Raw genomic sequence first — 15,655 nt, 5'->3', positions numbered from 1 at the left:
ATATCCCCATAACATGAACATTAAATGAAAGAAACCGGTATTCAAGGCACCATCAGTAGACTATATTTTCTATTTTAGCAAAAGTGGGCTAAATTTACTTCAAAGAAAAAACAATAATAGCAATTTTCTATCATCCACTCAACTGAAATATTTTTAAAATATAATTGGATTGAAATACAAAAAAATAAAGTGCAAAAATCTATTAATCAAAAACAACACTTTGTTTAAGGAGAAGTAACATGCAGTGAAAACAAATATTAAATTTTAACTTTTAAACTTGAACTGAGTAAAAACTCTAAATATGTGATTGCACAGTAATGTTCACTTGTTTGAGGTTGAGGGTGATACTTGGTGGTGTCCCATCTTTTCCACAAGTTCATCAATGTTCGGGGTAAGGCTCTGAGCTGAAGAAATCCTCAGAATTGAGTGGAGGTGTTCAGCAGTAAGTCGACTTCTGTGTGATGTTTTGTTCAGGTTCATCAAAGAAAACAGTTGTTCACACAGGTATGTGCTGCCAAACATAGACAACGTTTGAGCAGCCTGGATGCGCAGCTGGGGCATTGTGCCGGGGAGGAAACGGGCGAACTCCGCAGCACCCACTGCCGCATATTTTGCCCTCAGTGCATCATTGCATTGGAGGTCAATCAACTCCATTTGGAGGTTTGGTGGTGAGCTTTCCACGTCAACAGCAAATGGGTTACCGAGCAGTTCCAACCTGCTTTTTTGTGCTTCAAAGTCAGCAAATCGGCGTCGAAAGTCAGCGGCAAGCATACCTATTTTATCAGCCAACTGTGTGCTCGGGAACGCACTGGTAGAGAGCTTCTCTTTCATGGTCTGGCAGCTGGGAAAGTGGCTCAAATTTTCTTTCCGCATCTGCGTCTCCCACAGAGTCAGTTTGGTTTTAAATGCCTTCACTGTACTGTACATATCAGAGATGACACGATCCCGACCCTGCAGCTGCAAGTTTATTGCATTCAGATGACTCGTAATGTCACACAGAAAAGCCATTTCACACAGAAACATTTCGTCTCGGAGTTGTGTTGTGTCTTTCCCTTTGCTGTCCAAGAACAGACAAATCTCCTCACGAAGCTCGAAACATCTTTGAAGCACCTTTCCCTGGCTTAGCCATCGCACCTCTGTGTGATAAGGCAAATCACCATGCTCCGTTTCTAACTCCGTCAGAAATGCCTTGAACTGGCGGTGATTCAAACCTTTGGCTCTGATAAAGTTAACTGTGCGCGTGATGATGCTCATTACATGCTCCATTTTCAAGGCTTTACCGCACAACGCTTCCTGGTGTATGATACAATGATAAGCTGTCAGCTCACCTGTCGCGTTTTCCTCTTGCATCTTTTCCCGTATCTTCGCCACCAGTCCGCTCCTGTGTCCACACATCGCAGGTGCTCCGTCGGTTGTCAAACCCACGAGTTTTTCCCAAGGCAGCTCCATCTCATTTACACATCTTGACACCTCTTCATACAAATCATGCCCCGTAGTTGTGCCATGCATAGGACGTAAAGCCAAAAACTCCTCTGTCACGCTTAGGTTGGAGTCCACTCCGCGGATGAAAATTGACAACTGGGCAATGTCAGAAATGTCGGTGCTCTCATCCACAGCCAAGGAATATGCAATAAAATCTTTTCCCTTTTTCACAAGCTGCTCTTTTAGATTGATGGACAACTGGTCTACTCTCTCGGCAATGGTGTTTCTGCTCAGACTCACATTTAAAAAGAGTTGCCTTTTTTCTGGGCAAACTTCGTCACAAACTTTAATCATGCAGTTTTTGATGAAATCCCCCTCCGTAAATGGCCGGGCTGATTTAGCGATCTCTTCTGCCAAAATAAAACTGGCCTTGACAGCAGCCTGGCCTTGTGATTTGGCTTTTTTGAACAGAGCCTGTCGAGATTTGAGGCCTCGTTTTAATTCCTCTGCCTTTTGTAGCCTTTGTTCCATGTCCATATTCTTGTTTTTGTCCGCGTGTTTCGTTTCATAATGTCGTCTCAGCTTATACTCTTTCAGTACCGCCACACTTTCTCCACACAGAAGACACACAGGTTTTCCAGCTACCTTCGTGAACATATACTCCGACTCCCACCTTGTTTGAAACCCCCGGTTCTCAGTATCCACCTTCCGTTTTGCCATTTTTGATGGGTATCTGAAAGTTAATTTTACTGTGATGCTGACGACTGCTGTGCCAATAAATATTGAAATGAAGCAGCCTACTGCTCGGTGCGTCACCTTTGCATTGTGGGAAATGTAGTATTGGTGCGTGTAAAAGATCTGCGGGCTGCCGGCTTGCTGCGGGCCGGTTCTAATAATAAATCAAGATCATCCCAGGGGCCGTAAAAAACCTTCTTGCGGGCCGGATGTGGCCCGCGGGCCTTGACTCTGACATATGTGCCCTACGAGGTCCGGAGCCTGCTACTTCTCTGTTCTACCTGATAATGACTTGGGAAACTCTACAGCAGGGGTGTTGAACTCTTACCCTACGAGGTCCGGAGCCTGCTACTTCTCTGTTCTACCTGATAATGACTTGCACCCACCTGGTGTCCCAGATCTGAATCAGTCCCTGATCAGACAGGAAGAATGAGAAAACTCAGAGGAACTGACTTCCAGGTTCAGAGTTGACTTTGGGGTGCTAGAGGTTTTTACATCCATGCTATTACAATGAATTGACATTATGATAAAATAATTAGACACTTTGGACCTGGAACTAAAACCTTATGGTTTCAAATAAAGACCACCTCTAAATCCAACGTCCTTTCACTCATGCCTCCCATTCCTTTAACACTTGTACAGATTTGTGGTCTTAATTTGATCATTGTGTCTTCTGTGAAGATCATCCCATCCTCGTCATCCCCAAGGAGAGGCCTAGGAAGAACTAAGGATCATCCCATCCTCGTCATCCCCACAGAGAGGCCTAGGAAAAACTAAGGATCATCCCATCCTCGTCATCCCACGGAGAGGCCTAGGAAGAACTAAGGATCATCCCATCCTCGTCATCCCCACGGAGAGGCCTAGGAAGAACTAAGGATCATCCCATCCTCGTTATCCCCACGGAGAGACCTAGGAGAACTAAGGATCATCCCATCCTCGTCATCCCCACGGAGAGGCCTAGGAAGAACTAAGGATCATCCCATCCTCGTCATCCCCACGGAGAGGCCTAGGAAGAACTAAGGCGAGAGAACTAAAGTAGCTCGACTTTCTTGGCAGTGGAGAGGAGACTCTTTGGAGGGAAGGGTCTTTGGATGCAGTAGTGGAGACTCCCTAGACTGGAATACTTACGTTTTAGTATTTTATTCAACATCTGACAGACTTCTTGGCTGTGTCTGGATGCTGGAGTCCAGAGAGACCATGTATTTTATACAGAACCTTCATAGATGTGTCTGGATTAGGATTATGGCTTGGTGTCCATCCTACCTGTCCTGTACAAACACCCAATGGGAGTTTCTCACAGTCTAACCCCACAGTTCCAACTAGGTGATGATCCCGTAATAATCCATGTTGATCAGAGTACACAACACCATGCCTACTGAAAACTTGCCCGTTCAGTTTACATCCAGGTGTAATTAGCAGGTCTAAATAGACTTCTTCTGTCCATGTTGTACTATACAAGGGTTAGTGCTTATTTACTGGTTATGGTATCATGCAAGTATTTTAGTCAACGTCTGACAGAAGTGCAGTGCAATAAAACTGCCACTAAACACTGATCTTAGGTCAGTTTTCACCCCGAATGAAAGATAGTTGGTTAATATGCCCCTATCTCCCCTCTCCTCCTCTTCTCCTCTCCTTTCCCCCTCCTCTTCCACTCTTCTCCTCTCCTCCTCTCCCCCTCCTCTCTTCTCCCCCTCTCCCCCTCTCCCCCTCTCCTCTTCCCCTCTCCTCTCCCCCTCTCCTCCTCTCTCTCCTCCTCATTCCATTTGTGTGTTCTCAGCATTGCACTGTAGTGTAAATCTCATCCATTACATTACAGTGGCATCTCTAGTTTCATCTACACACCCTAGATATTAACATACTGTGCATCCCAAAATGGCACCCTATTCCCTACAAAGTGTATTACTTTTGACAAAAGTAGTGCACTACATAGGGGGAGGGCTAGTCAAAAGTATCGCTCTACAGATGCTGTATCTTAATTCGATCCTCCTGTTGTTGCAGGAATCTTCCTGCTCGGCAGGAAATGCAAACTAGCAGTGTATTCAAGGATGGTAATTTCCACGTTAAAATTTCAGACTTAATTTTCCCTGATGAAAATGTATCAACCCCTACAAACATGTCCATGAATTATAATCCACATAATAATTCACTTTTCCTGTTGCGCACGATTCTCTTCCTGGTGTAGCAAACGGGCTCACATTAAGATCCTACATCTGTATCTAGGGAATATGGTGGCATTAGAGACCATAGTCTGTCTTGATCATCTAACTCCCATGAATGTTATATGAATCTCTGTATGTGATAAGAGGGGTGCTATCTGCCGTAACACAAGAGTAGAGTCAACCCACAGTCGTTTAACTAAGCTTGAACATGACAGCGGTGCAATGAAGACATATTAATCAGGTTACTAAGGAGTACGAAAATCAAAGGAAAAATAAATAGAAGCTTTGCACTTGTTGATAAGGTAGAATAATTTAAACAAACTTAACACGGGTGGCTTTTAATCCTTAGACTACTAGTCATTTCTATATGTGAACGTACCATTAGGGAGGGTGAGTAGAGTAGAGTGATGGTTCACCATAGAGGAGTGTGTAGCTTTCAGCCATATACAGATCTTTATCCTCGAAGTGCAGTTGATCCAAGATCGTCCCTCACACTGTGTAGCCTAATCAGTGTGAAGCAGAACGTATGGAGACAGTGTCTGTATGTCAGGCCCATGGACATACATCAGACCCAGTTCTCCTCGCCCTCTCACCTCAGGCGGGATGAATGAAGACTAGGAACTGTGGTTATGTCTGATGATGTGGTGTAGGAAGGAGGAGGGAGCGTACCGGTGTGTGGCACACACATGTAGATAAATACTGGAGGATGAATTACAGTATGTGAGAGAGAGAGAGAGAGAGAGAGAGAGAGAGAGAGAGAGAGAGAGAGAGAAAGAGATATGGGGAGGGAGAGAGAGATATGGGGAGGGAGAGAGAGAGAGAGAGAGAGAGGGAGAGAGAGAGAAAGATATGGGGAGGGAGAGAGGGAGAGAGAGAGAGGGATATGGGGAGGGGGAGAGAGGGAGAAGGAGAGGGGGAGGGAGAGAGGGAGAGAAAGGGCGAGGGCGAGAGGGCGAGAGAGAGAGAGGGAGAGGGAGAGAGAGAGAGCAAGGGAGCGAGGGAGAGGGAGAGGGAGAGAGAGAGCGAGGGAGCGAGGGAGGGAGAGGGAACGAGGGAGATATACACAGAGAGAGATACTCAGCCTGTTCTCTATCTGTTGTGCACTCACCCACTCCGTCACCACCCACTTACACCATTCACAATCCTCAACCATTTTAGGATCTCTGCAGTGCTGCTATGGGGTCTAACAGAATCAAAAACAGCATTCCTGTCCCTCCACTCTTCCATAACCCTACAAACATCAGCCCCAGACACACAGTCTATGTGTATCCAGCACAATGTCTTCAGCACAGCTAGGATTGGAATGATTGGGTATAAGGCCTTTAAAACGCCATATTAACGTAAACCGGATTATTGAATGAAATGAAATTGTTACCACTTGTGGACTAAACAGTATTGTCTGTCCTTTACCATGTTTCTAGTCACTAAGACCTTAATGCCTCAACCAGGCTACAGTGGCCTCAGAGTAGGGCAATTACAATCAGAGTTTCTGGTTTAGGAATGTGTGGGGAGAGTGTGTCTGGTCTGGTGGTGGCGCATCATAAAGACTGTAGCAGCATAGCTGGACAACTCCTACAGCTCTGGTATAGATACATTACATTACCTGAACAACTTGAATAGACACGGCTAACTACTCTGTCTGAAGATTACGTAGTCATTCTGAATGACCCATACATGCATCAGTACAGACGTTGGTTGATATGAAACTGATACAACTTTCAACTGAACAATGGGAACAGTGAAACATTGTCTACTTTGGGTACAGAGAGTGATGACCAGCCGGTTCAGCCAGTTCAAGGCTGGATTGGTCACGAGTTGAGGCTTCTGAGAATGTTGTGTCCTGTGTCATCTGGGTCTTCGTCAGGCATCCGGCTGGCCGGGCTGTCCCCCACAGCCACAGCGAAAGAGGACACCCAAACAGTCTCTCCGACTGCTAAGAAAAATGGCCTACCTTCTTTCTCTCTCCTTCTTCCTCCTCTTCCTAGGACTCACACAGGCCCACCCTCTCCAGCTTGATGAGATGGTCTTCACAGAAGACCCAGATGATCTGGAGGACATCACAACCAGGATCCTGGAGACCAACAATGGCACCACAGAGATGCTGATGGAAGGAGACGTCATGGTCCCCAGAACCAGGACTGCCATCAGGTGCTTGTGGTCCAACAAATGTCTCTGGGAGAGGAAGAAGTCAGAGAACCTTGTCAAGGTTCCTTACACGCTCAGCTCAGATTTTGACTCTTATTCCCAGGGGAAGATCAAGTACGCCATGAACACCTTCCACACCAAGACCTGCGTGCGCTTCGTCCAACGTAGCAACCAGAGGGACTACCTTAGCATCGAAAGCAGATCCGGGTGTTCTTCATGGGTTGGAAAAACCGGAGGTAAGCAGCTCGTATCCCTCGAAAAAGGAGGGTGTGTTTACCACGGTACCATCCAGCACGAGCTGCTCCACGCTCTGGGTTTCTACCACGAACAGAACAGGAGTGACCGCGACAAGTACATCCGGATCAACTGGGAGTATGTTGAACGTGGGGAGGAGCCCAACTTCGACAAAGAAGACACCAACAACCTGGACATTCCCTATGACTACTCCTCCGTCATGCATTATAATAGATGGTAGTTCAGCACTGTGTATAGGAAGGAGACGATCACTCCTATTCCTGACGCCACTGTGCCCATCGGACAGAGCTTGGAGATGTCTGCGATCGACGTTCAGAGGGTTAACAAGCTCTACAGGTGTTAAAGGGAGGGAAAAGTTGGAGCTGAATCTGATGTCTGAATCTGATGTCTGAATTTGATGTCTGAATCTGATGTCTGGATCTGATGTCTGGATCTGATGTCTGAATCTGATGTCTGAATCTGATGTCTGGATCTGATGTCTGGATCTGATGTCTGAATCTGATGTCTGAATCTGATGTCTGGATCTGATGTCTGAATTTGATGTCGGACTGTCAATGTTAAAATGATCTGGCATTGTGTTGTTTGAAGGCAATGTGGGGTTAACTCATTTTGTCATGTTCATTACTTGATAGTAATGGAAATAAATAAATCTCATGAGGAAGCACATAAGTCCTCTATCTTTCTTTTGTCAAGTCATTTCAGTCAATTGTCCACACTACATCATTTAGGGTTAGATTAGAGCTAGGGTTAGGGGTAGAGCTAGGGTTAGGGGTAGAGATAGGGTTATGGTTATGTGTAGAGTTAGAGCTAGGGTTAGGTTGGGGTTAGAGCTAAGGTTAGGGTTAGAGCTAGGGTTAGGGTTAGAGCTAGGGTTAGAGCTAGGGTTATGGGCTAGGGGTAGGGTTAGAGCTAGGGTTAGGTTGGGGTTAAAGCTAGCGTTAGGGTTAGAGCTATGGTTATGGTTAGAGCTAGCGTTAGGGTTAGAGCTAGCGTTAGGGTTAGAGCTATGGTTAGGTTGGGGTTAGAGCTAGCGTTAGGGTTAGAGCTAGGGGTAGGGTTAGAGCTAGGGTTAGGTTGGGGTTAGAGCTAGCGTTAGGGTTAGAGCTATGATTATGGTTAGAGCTAGCGTTAGGGTTAGAGCTAGCGTTAGGGTTAGAGCTAGCGTTAGGGTTAGAGCTATAGTTATGGTTAGAGCTAGAGGTAGGGTTAGAGCTAAGGTTGGAGCTAGGGGTAGGGTTAGAGCTAAGGTTATGGTTAGGGGTAGGGTTAGAGCTAAGGTTAGGTCCAATAAATGACTGACGAATCTGATGTGCACTGGCACAGGCAACCCCTTTAGCATAAATGGTAAGACTTGTGTATAAGATACTTTAAATTACAAAAAAAAGCTCTAAAAAGAAGACCAGAATCAGACATTAAAATAGGGCTTAGGTTAAGAGCCAGAAATTCTAAACTAAGAATAGAGGCCAAGTGCCAAGGTCAGAGCGGTGGTCTAGGAGGAAAAGTTCGGTATGAGAATCTAAAGATTCAAATAGATATAGAGAGTGAGGGATTCGGATTAGATATGGGGGTGTAGGGACACAAGGTTAGGGTTAGGAATTAAACTGAAGATTTAAAATCTATAGGTTAAGCCAGGGGATGAACATGAACCTAGAGTTAGGGTTATGGTTAGGGTTGTGGTTATGGTTAGGGTTGAGCCAGGGGATGAACATGAACCTAGAGTTAGGGTTAGGGTTATGGTTATGGTTAGGGTTGAGCCAGGGGATGAACATGAACCTAGAGTTAGGGTTAGGGTTGTGGGTATGGTTAGGGTTGAGCCAGGGGATGAACATGAACCTAGAGTTAGGGTTAGGGTTATGGTTAGGGTTGAGCCAGGAGATGAACATGAACCTAGAGTTAGGGTTAGGGTTATGGTTATGGTTAGGGTTATGGTTATGGTTAGGGTTGTGGTTATGGTTAGGGTTGAGCCAGGGGATGAACATGAACCTAGAGTTAGGGTTAGGGTTGTGGTTATGGTTAGGGTTGAGCCAGGGGATGAACATGAACCCAGAGTTAGGGTTAGGGTTATGGTTAGGGTTGAACCAGGGGATGAACATGAACCCAGAGTTAGGGTTAGGGTTATGGTTAGGGTTGAGCCAGGGGATGAACATGAACCTAGAGTTAGGGTTAGGGTTGTGGTTGTGGTTATGGTTAGGGTTGAGCCAGGGGATGAACATGAACCTAGAGTTAGGGTTAGGGTTATGGTTATGGTTAGGGTTGTGGTTATGGTTAGGGTTGAGCCAGGGGATGAACATGAACCTGGAGTTAGGGTTAGGGTTATGGTTATGGTTAGGGTTGTGGTTATGGTTAGGGTTGAGCCAGGGGATGAACATGAACCCAGAGTTAGGGTTAGTTGAACAGTTGTTGATAGTTAGTCTGAACATCTATAAATCATCTGAAGGGGGCTGTCCCGATAGTGGGATTCTACTGGTTCACTCCCACTGACCATGCACTTGTAGAGTCTCCCTCCATCCTTCTTGTTCTAGACACACTTATCTTCTGGACCCTGGTCCCACAGACAGACACACACATTCTCTCTCTGAATGCTGTATGAAACCATATTTTTTGCCATAGTGGAAGCATGCCCTGCGTCTCAAATCACTCTCTATTCCCATACATAGTGCCCTACTTTTGACCCGGGCCCATGCCCTATGGTCCCTGGTCAAAAGTAGTGCACTAAATAGGGAACAGGGTTTCATTCGAGACGCTGGCCATGGACAACGTCCTATCTGTTCAGTGTCACATGTTAATGCGGATGAGGATGAGCCACATTTTGAATTACATGTAGAAAGAGCGAGCGATCTTAGGATCTCTGGTACTAGGAGGAATGCATGTCCATGTGAAAGTGCTCTTAAAATGGAACTGGGCATCTTCTTGAGTCCAGTGGAATGAGTGCATTTGGCAAGAGTACAAAGGCAGAGGAATACGGTAGATGACATATTGTGGAAGATTTCTTAAAAAGCATATGGATTCCTTCCCTTTGCCATTAGGTCTATCTCTTCCATCTAATAGCACTGGTTCTGTTATGAAGACTCACCTCGTGCGTTTTAAAGTATAGAAATGACTCAAAGCCCAAAGAAAATGTTAAATGGAAGCAAGGAGGTTGATTTTGCTCCTATCTTCCTTTACATCTGTAGAGCTATAATGGAGCTATGGAACACTCCTAAATCAATATGACTATAATGGAGCTATAGAACACTCCTAAATCAATATGACTATAATGGAACTATAGAACACTCCTAAATCAATATGACTATAATGGAGCTATAGAACACTCCTAAATCAATATGATTACAATGGAACTATAGAACACTCCTAAATCAATATGATTACAATGGAACTATAGAACACTCCTAAATCAATATGATTACAATGGAACTATAGAACACTTGTAACGGACGTCTTGGGGAGAAAGAGAGGAGGACCAAAGTGCAGCGTGGTTAGTGTTCATCTTTTTAATAAGAAACTGAACACTTCAAAAATACAAAACAACAAAGTGACAACCGAAACAGTTCTATCTGGTGCAGACACACAAAGACTGAAAATAACCACCCTCAAAACACAAAGGAAAACAGGCTACCTAAATATGGTTCTCAATCAGGGACAACGATAGACAGCTGCCTCTGATTGAGAACCATATCAGGCCAAACACAGAAATAGAAAATATAGAAAAACTAACATAGACTGCCCACCCCAACTCACGCCCTGACCATACTAAATAAAGACAAAACAAAGGAATAAAGGTCAGAATGTGACAGTCAACTCTGGCGGCTCAGGACAGACGGGCGACTCTGGCGGCTCAGGACAGACGGGCGACTCTGGCGGCTCAGGACAGACGGGCGACTCTGGCGGCTCAGGACAGACGGGCGACTCTGGCGGCTCAGGACAGACGGGCGACTCTGGCGGCTCAGGAGAGACGGGCGACTCTGGCGGCTCAGGAGAGACGGGCGACTCTGGCGGCTCAGGACAGACGGGAGACTCTGGCAGCTCAGGACAGGAGGAAGGCTCTGGCAGCGCTGGACAGGCGGGAGCACCTGTAGGCAGACGACGGAGAGACAGCCTGGTGTGGGGGGCTGCCACCGGAGGGCTGGTGCGTGGAAGTGGGACTGTAACGGACGTCTTCGGGAGAAAGCGAGGAGGACCAAAGTGCAGCGTGGTTAGTGTTCATCTTTTTAATAAGAAACTGAACACTTCAAAAATACAAAACAACAAAGTGACAACCGAAACAGTTCTATCTGGTGCAGACACACAAAGACTGAAAATAACCACCCTCAAAACACAAAGGAAAACAGGCTACCTAAATATGGTTCTCAATCAGGGACAACGATAGACAGCTGCCTCTGATTGAGAACCATATCAGGCCAAACACAGAAATAGAAAATATAGAAAAACTAACATAGACTGCCCACCCCAACTCACGCCCTGACCATACTAAATAAAGACAAAACAAAGGAATAAAGGTCAGAATGTGACAGTCAACTCTGGCGGCTCAGGACAGACGGGCGACTCTGGCGGCTCAGGACAGACGGGCGACTCTGGCGGCTCAGGACAGACGGGCGACTCTGGCGGCTCAGGACAGACGGGCGACTCTGGCGGCTCAGGACAGACGGGCGACTCTGGCGGCTCAGGAGAGACGGGCGACTCTGGCGGCTCAGGAGAGACGGGCGACTCTGGCGGCTCAGGACAGACGGGAGACTCTGGCAGCTCAGGACAGGAGGAAGGCTCTGGCAGCGCTGGACAGGCGGGAGCACCTGTAGGCAGACGACGGAGAGACAGCCTGGTGTGGGGGGCTGCCACCGGAGGGCTGGTGCGTGGAAGTGGGACTGTAACGGACGTCTTCGGGAGAAAGCGAGGAGGACCAAAGTGCAGCGTGGTTAGTGTTCATCTTTTTAATAAGAAACTGAACACTTCAAAAATACAAAACAACAAAGTGACAACCGAAACAGTTCTATCTGGTGCAGACACACAAAGACTGAAAATAACCACCCTCAAAACACAAAGGAAAACAGGCTACCTAAATATGGTTCTCAATCAGGGACAACGATAGACAGCTGCCTCTGATTGAGAACCATATCAGGCCAAACACAGAAATAGAAAATATAGAAAAACTAACATAGACTGCCCACCCCAACTCACGCCCTGACCATACTAAATAAAGACAAAACAAAGGAATAAAGGTCAGAATGTGACAGTCAACTCTGGCGGCTCAGGACAGACGGGCGACTCTGGCGGCTCAGGACAGACGGGCGACTCTGGCGGCTCAGGACAGACGGGCGACTCTGGCGGCTCAGGACAGACGGGCGACTCTGGCGGCTCAGGACAGACGGGCGACTCTGGCGGCTCAGGAGAGACGGGCGACTCTGGCGGCTCAGGAGAGACGGGCGACTCTGGCGGCTCAGGACAGACGGGAGACTCTGGCAGCTCAGGACAGGAGGAAGGCTCTGGCAGCGCTGGACAGGCGGGAGCACCTGTAGGCAGACGACGGAGAGACAGCCTGGTGTGGGGGGCTGCCACCGGAGGGCTGGTGCGTGGAAGTGGGACTGTAACGGACGTCTTCGGGAGAAAGCGAGGAGGACCAAAGTGCAGCGTGGTTAGTGTTCATCTTTTTAATAAGAAACTGAACACTTCAAAAATACAAAACAACAAAGTGACAACCGAAACAGTTCTATCTGGTGCAGACACACAAAGACTGAAAATAACCACCCACAAAACACAAAGCAAAACAGGCTACCTAAATATGGTTCTCAATCAGGGACAACGATAGACAGCTGCCTCTGATTGAGAACCATATCAGGCCAAACACAGAAATAGAAAATATAGAAAAACTAACATAGATTGCCCACCCCAACTCACGCCCTGACCATATTAAATAAAGACAAAACAAAGGACTGAAGGTCAGAACGTGGCAACACTCCTAAGTCAATATGACTATAATGGAGTTCTGGAACACTCCTAAATCAATATGATTACAATGGAACTATAGAACACTCCTAAATCAATATGACTATAATGGAGTTCTGGAACACTCCTAAATCAATATGACTATAATGGAGTTCTGGAACACTCCTAAATCAATATGACTATAATGGAGTTCTGGAACACTCCTAAATCAATATGACTATAATGGAGTTCTGGAACACTTCTAAATCAATATGACTATAATGGAGTTCTGGAACACTCCTAAATCAATATGACTATAATGGAGTTCTGGAACACTCCTAAATCAATATGACTATAATGGAACTATAGAACACTCTAAATCAATATGACTATAATGGGGTTCTGGAACACTCCTAAATCAATATGACTATAATGGAGTTCTGGAACACTCCTAAATCAATATGACTATAATGGAACTGTAGAACACTCCTAAATCAATATGACTATAATGGAGTTCTGGAACACTCCTAAATCAATATGACTATAATGGAGTTCTGAAACACTCCTAAATCAATATGACTATAATAGAACTATGGAGCACTCCTAAATCAATATGACTATAATGGAGTTCTGGAACACTCCTAAATCATTATGACTATAATGGAGTTCTGAACCACTCCTAAATCAACATGACTATAATATAACTATGGAACACTCCTAAATCAACATGACTATAACATTTTATTTAACTAGCCAGTTAAGAAAAAATTCTTATTTACAATGACAGCCTACCCCGGCCAAACCCTCCCCTAAGCCGGATGACACTGGGCCAATTTTGCGCCGCCCTATGGGACTTCCAATCACGGCCGGTTGTGATACAGCCTGGGATTGAACCAGGGTCTGTAGTGAAGCCTCTAGCATTGAGATGCAGTGCTTTAGACCGCTGCTCCACTTGGGAGCCCTATTGTTTTGGGATACAAACAAGATGTCTGACAGCTGTAACGTTGGAGAAGCTCCAGAACGGTTGTGGTCTGGGAGAATTCGTTTTTCCAAAGACGTTTCTCTTCGTTCTCCTGAGAGGACACGCAGTGACCAAACCTGATTAGATTTGAAATGTTGATGTAGCATTTCTGGAGAGGAAACTGAAAGCAAGACAACACTATAATACTGTATATAGTCCATCTATGACATCTTTATAAACTCTTCATTTTTTGCAGAAGAGCTGAATCGTGGTCTGAAGATCTGAATCACCCTCCATATAAAACTACAGTTCTCTACTGAACTAAAGTCTCAGCAATAACTCCTGGACATATCTTGAATCGTTGCTGTAAAACGGGACTGCATAAATCCTCTCAAAGACCCAAAGACACCTCCAATGACAACAGTACAGTTGTACAGAACAGAGACTTGGCTTGCTTTTTCTCCCTCCCTTGCTCAGTTTGAGATGGTGACATATTTGGTTCTGGGTTTGGAAATTAGATGGATAGATACGCTTGTCTCTGGGTACGCATATATGTTTGATGTGGGATTTGCCCATGAAAAGTAAAAAGCAAACTGGTCGGGGAGTCGAGACGAGCATCCGGGACTGCATCATGAATGCACCCTATTCCATTTTTAGTGCACTACTTTTGACCAGGGCCCTGGTCGAAAGTAGTGCACTATAGGGAAAAGGGTGCCATTAGGGATGCAACGCGGGATGCTGGGAAACAATGTCTCAGACACTCAGGGGGAATCATGTATGTGGGGGACGGACACAGGAGCACACAGCCGCCCCAAAGATAGAACCGACTGACATCTCCATATCTCTCAGCAGCCTTGCATGGCGACTGTTGGAAAAATGTGCCCCCCTGTTGACTTGTGTGTTCACACACGGTGCGTGGACACGGGAAACAGGCAGGGTCTGGGGCTCGTAATGGGCCAGATACCTTCATGTCTTGTACATCACTGCAGTGGTTCTCACAGATACAGTTTAGTAGTCCAGGTTTTTGTTCCAGTTTAGATTCATTCATTCTCTCTGTTCTCTTCTCAACACAATGCAGTGGGGTTTTCCCTGTAGTTGAAGAAGAATCAGACAGGTTTGTTAACCATTGCCAAACCCAACAGTGAAATCACATACACCACAGCTCACAGTACATTGAGTACGCTCATCCAAGCGTGGAGAAAGGGGATGGAGGGATGGAGTGGAGAGGTATTGGGTTCTGCCCCCAGAGACAAGACACTCTGGAGGGGCTATATATTGTAAAACCTCTGCCAGCTGCACCGGACAACCCTGCCTGGGTTCAAATCATCTTTGTTTTCTTTCAAACCCGTTCACTGTGCTTGATTGAGCTTACCTGACGCAATAGAACCAATGGAATAGTCCCAAAAGTGCAACTCCATCCATCTGGCAGTCCAGACAGACTCTAATAAAACCATCAAACTATTTGTAGGGAAACAAATGCAGTTTGAACCCAGGTCTTCCACTGAGGAGCTCCACTTGAAATGCTGGACAATCCTGAGAAAGGGAAGTATTTCAACCAGCTATAGCAGCTCCACTGTCAACATGTTACAATACATGGTGGATTGATGACATTAAAATCGCACTATGTTGTAGCTGGCAGATAGAGGTGGTGGAGAAAGAATACAATGTCTGCTCAGACATGGTATTCAAATGGGATTCCAATCTTATAGGAGCAGGGTGGTAATTTGGCTTTAGCGTTTATAATAATAAGATTTGAAGTAATTCAATATAAATAATGATACATAAGTGTAAAAAGGTCATTGTCACATTGGGAATGTTTTCACTGTGTTTAGTGGGTCTATTGTGATTACCCACACAGAGAGAGAGCTAGCCTACAGGATCAGGTTGGTTTTCACTGTGTTTAGTGGGTCTATTGTGATTACCCACACAGAGAGAGAGCTAGCCTACAGGATCAGGTTGGTTTTCACTGTGTTTAGTGGGTCTATTGTGGTTACCCACACAGAGAGAGAGCTAGCCTACAGGATCAGGTTGGCTTTCACTGCATATGCCTTACTGTATTCCT

The 15,655-nt window shown here is 45.8% G+C and overlaps 1 pseudogene; it reads left to right on the top strand.

Annotated features, from left to right (window-relative positions):
* The first annotated feature begins 6,258 nt into the window (after window positions 1-6,258).
* On the top strand, window positions 6,259-7,059 carry LOC139423771 (hatching enzyme 1.2 pseudogene; annotated as a pseudogene).
* The last annotated feature ends 8,596 nt before the right edge of the window (window positions 7,060-15,655 follow it).

Source organism: Oncorhynchus clarkii, chromosome 13 (assembly GCF_045791955.1).
Source record: "Oncorhynchus clarkii lewisi isolate Uvic-CL-2024 chromosome 13, UVic_Ocla_1.0, whole genome shotgun sequence".
NCBI classification, from domain to species: Eukaryota; Metazoa; Chordata; class Actinopteri; order Salmoniformes; family Salmonidae; genus Oncorhynchus; species Oncorhynchus clarkii.
Note: the sequence above shows the minus strand (reverse complement) of the source record. Positions and strands in the feature narration are given on the sequence as shown.